The sequence below is a fragment of the Notolepis coatsorum genome (assembly GCF_963971535.1).
Source record: "Notolepis coatsorum genome assembly, chromosome: 8".
NCBI lineage: Eukaryota > Metazoa > Chordata > Actinopteri > Aulopiformes > Paralepididae > Notolepis > Notolepis coatsorum.
This window is the reverse complement of record NC_140172.1, coordinates 32760952-32770442: the sequence shown is the minus strand read 5'-3', so window position 1 is coordinate 32770442 and position 9491 is coordinate 32760952.

The following is a 9491-nucleotide window of genomic DNA, read 5'->3' as shown; positions in this document are numbered from 1 at the left end:
AATCAGGGTTTATTGAAGGCCAGGGAATAGAAGTGGGTTTTTAGACAGGCCTTAAATGTCTCCAGTGAGGGGGCAGATCGGATCTCCAGGGGAAGCTGGTTCCATAGCTTGGGGGCCACGGCCTTGAAGGAGCGATCGCCTCACTTTTTGAGTCTGGTGCGGGGGGGGACCAGCCGAGCCTGGTTGGAGGATCTTAGTGATCTGGGTGCTGCGTAGGGGGTGATGAGTTCGGTGATGTATAAGGGTGCTGCACCTGATAGTGCTTTAAAGGTGAGGAGGAGGATTTTAAAGTCTATTCTAAATGGGACTGGGAGCCAGTGTAGGGAGGCTAGGACTGGTGTGATGTGCTCTCTGCTCTTTCTGGTACCGGTAAGGAACCTAGCTGCAGAGTGCTGGACCATTTTGAGGGTTGTTAAAGCAGTTTATTATGGAGATGTGGTTTATAGACATGCTACAGCTTCTGTTTTTAAGCCCTTGGAATCTGTATACTGTATCACTCAGCCCTCAGATTTATCACTGCTGATAGTTATAGTACTCACCGCTGTATCCTGTACAATAAGGTTGGGTGGTGCTCTCTGGCAGAGAGATTTGCACCGGCATCTATTTCTATATACAGTAAAGCCATTGTTGGAAATCGTTCTCTTTATATCACTTCATTATTGGACTGGTCCGCTGGACCTTATCATACACGCTCTAATGATTGGCTTACACTTCAAACCCCCAGAGTTTACACTGAACTTGGGAAATCCGCCTTTAGCTTCTGTGCCCCCGGCATGTGGAACGTCTTGTAATGTATATTAAAACTCAATACATGAGTATCCTTTGGACAGTCATGATTGGACCAATCATTTCATCCAAGTCTGCAGTTGTTCTTAATTGTTTTATTGATTGACTTAATGTTTTTAAATTTTTTATTGTGTGCTGTATTTATCACTTGAAAGGAGTTGCTCTCAATGATTTAAAAATAATTTATAAAGGTTGAATGGATGAATGCACGTAAACAAACCGTTCATAGCCACAAAACACAGAAAATACAAATAAAAAACAGTGTTTACCTGTTGTCTAGTGTTAGTCACTGTATCAAAAGTTCAATCAGTCAACTAGAGAATGAAGTCGTGTCTCCATTTCTATTTCTCATTCATAGTGGTGGGGCCACCCAATATTGTTAACATCTGGATCACCCGTTAACAACACCCCTGGAAAGACGCTAGAGCATTTCTCCATCTCGAAAAGATCTCACGGCTGGCACTTGATGAGACCCTCATAGCAAGCCACCACCCCATCCCCCAAATCCAGGCATCACCCTGTTATTTAGACATCCCTGAATACAACAGCTATCTAATCAAGAGGAGTGATGACCACATGCTCAAGTTGGTATCATGTGAAAGGCAACACCTTGATCTTTCTGCGGGTGTCATCATAAAGTTGCACACAGGCTGTTCCACAAGAGATCAAACACACAACACTATTATTTTTGAAAAGCAATACAAATGTGTTGTATCATTAGTATTACCAGACTGTAGCAAAAACTAGACCTCTATCTCCAAGGGATATAGATATTTTTCCAAGTTGTGTACCCAGACAGCTACTGTAGCAAGTGTCTCCAACCTCTCCAAGTGTCCCCAGAGCTGTTCAAAGTAGCTACTTTAGCCTCTAATGGTATCTGATAATGTCTGTAAAACTAAAAGGATCATGCAGAAGCACTTTGTTGACCATAAATAGCCTACTGTTTCAACCAAAGTGTTATTTACAATAGAATGAAAGTGTCATTGCCACTTTGTGACTGACAATATGCCTTTCTTTCTGTCCAATTTGGCTGTAAATGCCACCGGTTTCAGATTTCTAAGTAAATCAAGTGTTAGAAGTGCTCACTTCACCATAATAATAGACAATAATGAGACCATTGAGCATTGGTCCTACAGATGACAATGAGTCTCGTAAAGCGCTGAGTATCATCACTTAGCATTTAGAATGGCTCATGCCGGCATAACAGTGTGACGGAAATGAGGAAGAGACGGCCTATTGAGTGAGGAGCTATAGAATTTTCTGTAATGATAAACCACAATTACTAACGTGTCTCAAAATAGCGTCTTCTCACAATATTCCCACAGAGACAGAAATTAGGATTTCCACTTCATGGTTTGGGTCTGATTTGCTTTCCCCCCCTGCACATTTCTGACCACAAAGCATGGCAACCGATAGAAAGTAAAATATGGATGAGTGAAGCTACTGTAGTTGGAGAATCCAACTAACATGTAATATATCACTGTCTCAGTGTCATACAGAAGTACTAGACTTCCCTAGGGAAGTGATAAAATCACACTGGTAAGAAATGTTTCTTCGGTCATTGGTCATATATACGCTCGGTGAAAGCAAAATACCGTCAGGATGAGGTCCATAAACAAACATATCTTCCACTGTTGATTTCCATGCCAGAATCACTGTTGTTTTCACTCTCCGACAGTGAGTCATCGTTATCACTAATCCGATTTAAGATAAGATATTCCTTTATTGATCCCCTTGGGGAAATTAATGTGTCATATAGCAGCTAGGGGGAGAGGAGGTGCAGATATAGGCAGGAATGGAAGACAATGAATATAGGTAATGCATAATATAAATTACATGACAATATGAAAACATTAATAAAAGTAAACAGTACAAAAAAACAGAAGAAGGAGTTTAGGAGTTAAGAGTTATAATACACACTGCACTAGAGTCTGTGCAGGATTTAGGAGTTAAGAGTCATAATTACACACTGCACTAGAGTCCATGTAGGGTTTAGTGGTTAAGAGTCATAATACACACTGCTCTAGAGTCCATGCAGGGTTTAGTGGTTAAGAGTTATAATACACACTGCTCTAGAGTCCATGCAGGGTTTAGTGGTTAAGAGTCATAATACACACTGCTCTAGAGTCCGTGCAGGGTTTAGTGGTTAAGAGTTATAATACACACTGCACTAGAGTCCATGCAGGGTTCGGTAGTTACAGTATGAGTCAGATGTCTAGCCGAGACGGTTGGTGATATATCGGGTGGCGGGGTGAGTCTGTAGCTGAATGTGCCCATCATCTTGGCTAGCTCCTCATAGAGGGGATGGGAGGGGTCCTCCAGGAGAGCGTTTAGCTCCTCTATCACATTCAATGTTGCTTGGTGTTGGTCTTGCCATCATCCACTCCAAATGCAAATGTCAAACACAGAACAAAAGGCTTTTTGTTGTAGCTCCATCAGGTACACAGTGTGCGCCCTAGTAGCTACACTATTAACAAAATAATTTCTAAATAGCACTAAATGTGGTTATTTGGCTGGTAATCATAGGGAACCTCTTTTGGTGCTGTATAGTGCCTCAACCACCCCAAATAACCGCCAGAGAACCGCAATCTTTTGTGTAGCTGATCGCTCTCTGTGTCCTGGTGGCAGTAATTAAATCGACTGGATTTATATAGTGCTTTTAACCAAAGTGCTTTACAATTTCTTCCTCACATTCACCCATTCATTCACACATTCACACACCGATGGAGGAGGCAAACATGCAAACCTGCTCATCGGGAACTGTTAAGGGTTAAGTGTCTTGTTCAAGGACACTCCGACACTTACCCCACTTACCGATATACCTTACCCCTATAAACCAAGTACAGTGTCATTGAAAAGCTTGTCTCATTGGCTACAACCCTAGACAGGTTTCAGTATACTTGGTTTGCGAATGGTTGGTTCTGATTCGAACCCCTGTCAAAAAATACCCCCAAAAAATTATACTTTTTTGGGGGAAATCCTGCCTAGCACTTTCAGAGCATAATAAGGTATGATAGGGTTGATTAATATCTTCACCCTCAAAATTACATTATGCACATTATGAGATTAAGAAAGTTAAGAAAGAAAGAGTGCATTTTCCATCTAACTATTAATCAAATAGACGTGAATATACCCCACATTTATACAGTCAAATAAAAAATATAAATATATTGTATCCAGGATTGGGGATTTTAGAACTCTCCGCTAGCTGGCACAGTCAAAAGTTGATCAATATTAATCAATTTCCACAGACATTCTTTATCTGTCTGGTATGATCAAGTCTCTGTGAATCAATGGATCTCTTGCTACTGTGTGTCTGGTGCCTCTCCATCTGCCCAGCTGATAGCCTGTCTTACATGCTCACCTTGCAGGTGATGGAGCCGCTATAGATGCACATGAGATGTTTTGGCATTTGCTCCGGCAACTCTCCAGGGTTACAGAACAGATTCTAGGTCAGCTCTGGGTTTTATCACAGATTGTAAGGTGGGTTATTTTACTTTTCTCCAGCTTGACATCTGGCAAAAAAGGCCCAGTGTAATAAAAACAGCTTAAATGTTTACGATTTCCTGCTCAGATTCAGCCAAATAAAGCTGAAATGTCAAGGCAACATCCAACATGCAACAACTGTGCATGATTTCAGGCATCGAGAACAATCTTTGAACATCAATGTACTGGTATGAGCTCAGCTACCTGCGAGCACACGATTATGTCCGTGGGGATTACCATGTGTGTAGGCAGGATACTGCCTCGTAAAAACAGTTACAAAACAATATACGTACTGTATAAAACACAACAGGAAAGGAGCACTGCAGTAGGTCCCCATGAACAGGTGGTCTTTGGATGCAGGTATCATGTAGTCTGGACCTTTAAAGCCACACACCATTAAACGTTTTGGAGGTTGGAAACATCCAGTTGGAAGGTCGGAATTACTACTGCAGTGCATTCCAATGTCCAGCTCGCAAATGAGGGAGAAACCATAGATATGTCAAATATATAATTTATCCAAGGGGGAAGCACAGAAGCTGATGTTTATGTGGCTAGAACTTTCAGCGAAAAGTCGAGAAAGTTGAGAGATCACATCCAAGTTTCCTATTTGAAATTCTGACGTTGCGGGCCGTTCCATTCCATTTTTCCTAGTAGGTTGGATTTTTGCTAGTTCTGACTCAAATGCACCATAACTACCGAGTACCGATTCACATTAAATCAATCGGTGCCACATTCCGGTCTAAGACCCGCCCAGTTCTAAAATTATCTGAATTCCAATTACGCGCAATTGTCATTTCATTATGCACACAGACCAGTGCGGACCTTCAATTTGAGAACCTATGACATCTAGCTATTCAGCCCTGCATTCGACAGCCCTGTGACAACTCTTGCAAGTCGCGCTGTTTCTATGTGCCGTGAAAACACGGGTCCAATGCATCTAACATGCTTTGCATCCTTGCCATTCCTGTATGTCCATGTCACGGTAAAAACCTTATCTAACGTTAGCTGCTAGCGCTAACTAAGCTAGGCTAACTGACGTTAGCTGCTAAGCGTGGAAACGCTCACAGCAGAGAAATACTCCACGACACCACTTTCAATTTCAAGTTCCATTAGTGAGGAAAGGGGGCACTGAGCCTCTCTCTCTCTCTCTCTCTCTCTCTCTCTCTCTCTCCCTCTCCCTCTCCCTCCCTCTCCCTCTCCCTCTCCCTCCCTCTCCCTCTCCCTCTCCCTCTCTCTCTCTCTCTCTCTCTCTCTCTCTCTCTCTCTCTCTCTCTCTCTCTCTCTCTCTCTCTCCTCTCTCTCTCTCTCTCTCTCTCTCTCTATATGTTCAATGATTTAAAGTAGCCAAACGTTACACTATGAAAACAAACTGAATAGTTGATGATAATAAACATTTAATTGCATTAGCTGAAATATTCTAAATAATAAATGTATACCCATATTCTCAATGAAAAGGTCATTTTTATATACTGTAGTTTTGATCAATTAACTTCTGGTATGTACTATAGGTGATCATTAGAGGACGAGAGGTGGTTTGACCTGATGAAAAGCCATTCAGGCTCGAATGGTCGGAGCTGAAGAGTATTCAGGTTCTTTCTTTCTCCTCCCACACTGTAGGTATGAAAAAATCCCTTTGTTGTGCGATATGTGGTGTATTTGATGAAGGAAAGAAAGAAAAGACAAATATCAAATTGTTAATATTTCAATGTGTGAGTGGACAGGGCCCAACGCTTGCCTTGGGCAGCATGCACTCTGCCCATACAGAAGCATAGTGGACCACGTCAAGCCCAGAAGCCACAATCTTGTTTCCTGTTCCTGTTGAGCTTTTGCTGCTGATAGTTGGTTCTATAGATTTTGTGACTTGAGTACATTCCAGTGGGTTAAAGGGGAATGCCACCCATTTATATAATTCACATGTTTTTCCTGTGCCCTGGTATTTGTGAACTCTCACAAATGAATTCTGATTTCTAGGAGACTGACTGAACTGTCATGGGGCACAGGAAGAACATATACTGTATGATTTCATAAAATGGGTGATATTCCCATGGCGAAGGCCACCAAGCCACAATAAATTGGTTAAATTGAGAGTAGTCAACTTTGTGCTGAAGAAGAGCTGTGTGTGTGAAACCTTTCTTTTTTTTGGATCCACTTTTTCTCCCCATTTTCGATTTTTTTTTCTCCCATCCCAATTTCGTATTATCCAATTCTTCCCTCCCCTGTCTTAAACGTTGCTAGACTATGCCTCCCACAGGTCAGCTGTAGTGAGGATAGAAGCCTTGCATCACGTGTGCCCCTCCGGTACACGAGGAGGCAGCCGTCGCATCTTTTCACCTGTACAGCGCAATCTCTCAGTGGCGAGGAGTAACGCGTGGGAGGCTCACGCTGCCCCCGATACTTCCTGCTTCCGCCGCACCGGCGTCACCACACCGACCTGTAGGATTCGCTGTCCACAACGTCCAATCCCCACCCACCGGCTTTCCCACCCTCTAACACTTGCCAATTGTGTTAGTATGAACGACCGGTCAGTGGCGAGCGCCTTGCCCACTGCGCCAATCAGCCACACTGTGTGAAACCTTTCTTACCTGGCTTTGGGTATTCTATGTTGGAACTATAAGACTTTGGTTCAACACCTCAAACCAACACCGGGAAGGTGCAGCTTTTCATAAACGTGACTTCTACAGTTCAGTTAGTATTTGTGAACTCAGTGATTTCTAACTTTAGGAGAGAGTGGTGCACATTCACAAATAACTAACTGAATTGTCCTGGGGCACAGGACGAACATATTGAACTCTTAAAATAGGTGACAGTCCCCTCGAAGACAGATACCTCCTCATACCAGGAAGTAAGTAAGGATGAATGAATGAAATTAATTGCTGATTATTTTAATGACTATTTTGTAAACAAGGTGTCCAAGCTTAGGCAGGGAATGGATAATACTGTCAATAACAACTCTGATGTGTTGATAAAAGAACACATTATGAAGGATACAAACTGTGTCTTTGAATTCCAACAGGTAGATATTGTGACTGTGGATAGGCTATTGCGCTCTCTACCAGTCTCTAAATCCACTGGTAACGACCACCTGGATAGCAAATTGTTGAGAATAGCTGTGTCTCATATCTCTGCACCAATCTGTCACATTTTTAATAGGTGTTTAATCAGTGGCATGTGTCCTTTGTTATGGAAGGAGGGAAAGATCATTCCACTTCCTAAAGATGCTAAATTACCTTTTGGAGGTCCCAACAGTAGGCCTATTAGCATTTTACCCGTTCTCAGTAAATTACTGGAAAAGATTGTGTCTGAGCAAGTCCAGGCCTACTTTTCAGCTAATGACATAACAACTGTACACCAACATGCATACAGGGCAGGTCATTCGACCAGTACTGCTTTGACACAAATGTCTGATAGTTGGCTTTCAGCTATCGATAGTTCAATGCTGGTGGGTGCTATTATGTTAGACTTCAGTGCCACATTTGATGTGATCGATCACAATCTTTTAATACAAAAACTCATCTGCTATGGTTTTAATAACTCAGCAATTTTATTTTTTAGGAGTTATTTGTCCTCGAGGTCTCAGAGGGTCTATTTTAATGGTGCTTTGTCAGGCAGTAGAGGGTTAGAATGCGGTGTCCCACAGGGGAGTTGCCTGGGGCCCCTCTTATTTTCTATTTTTACTAATGATATGCCTTTTTCTATTCATCAGGCTTGTCTGACTTTATATGCTGATGATTCAACCCTTTATTATGCTGCAGCTACAAACTCTGAGCTCAATCAGGTTTTGGCTGGTGAATTGGACATTTTATATGACTGGATAAAAACAAATAACCTGGTGCTTAACATATCAAAAACTGTTTGTATGCTTTTTGGGACCAATCAAAGATTGGCACGTAAACCTACATTGGTTCTACAAATTGCAGGTCAACCTATACATCAGGTTGAAAAAACTAAGCTTCTAGGCCTTTGGCTTGATAGTACTTTATCATGATCTGATCACATAAACAAAACTGTTTTTAAAATGGGTAGAGCTGTTGCTACTGCCAGGAAATGTGCACCATTCCTTCCATTTGCACTGTTTAATCAGATTGTTTGTGCTTTGGTTTTGTGCCACATGGATTACTGTTCTGTAGTGTGTGCTTCTGCTTCAAAACAGTTGCTAAATAGGTTACAAGTGGTACAAAATAAGGCAGCAAGACTCGTTCTTGGTTGTTCATATAGGACTAGTGTTGTTCAAATGCATGAACGTCTTAGTTGGCGGAGTGTTGAGAAAAGACTTTCTGCCAACCTTTTAATTTGTTTTCATAAAGTGATCACAACCCACAGTCCTAAATATATCACGGATAAAATAATTTACAGCTCAAATGTGCACATGTATTTTACCAGAGGGGCAAGTAGAGGGCAGATTATTCTACCCCATACAAATACTAACAGTATGCAAAGAACAGTTATATTTCGTATGGCATCGCTCCCGCTCTGAGCCTTACGAGATACTCTATATCGCCTGTGATACCTAATGTATCTCCCACGAACAAAAACACATGCACCCCACCTGTATGGGGCCCCGCCCCTTATGGTGGCACCACCCATATAATCATGACTCTGGTCATGACACACCCTTCCTCTATTTTCGTCCCAGCGTACTGGATGCTATGCACCATGCGAGCTAGCGGAATGAAAAGATTAAGGAAGATTAATAATGTTGGAAGCTTACCGGAGGTTGCTGGCCCCTGGCATCTTCGACGCATGTTTTCGGCGACACGACGGGCCTGTGATGTTCCTCGTTTGATGACTGCACATCGAGGTTCAGCTGTACAAGGCTGGCTGTCGGGCCAGCTTGTACTCAGGTAGGCCCTGTGTCTTCAGGCATGGGTATTAGTGTTAGTAATGCTGGTTTGTGTTGTTAACACAACCTTGTTGTGTGTTGGCGCCAGGGGCAAGATGGTTTGGTGAACGTTCTCTGCAGGGAACGGTTTCCAAGCTGTCTTGGGCGTGCTGCTACAACATCTAAAGCTATGCTAACATGCTATCGCTACTGCCGCATGCTATCACTACTGCTAATTGCTATGCTGTTTTAATGTCTCCGCCGTGAGATGTTGTCACTCTCCCGCCTCTTGCCCGGTTCATCAATGAAGGTCAGTCGGTAGCTGTTGTGGGGTTTTGAGTTCTATTTACCTTTTTCGGGTAAATGGGTTGACAACAGGGTAGGCCGTGGCTAGGTTGCC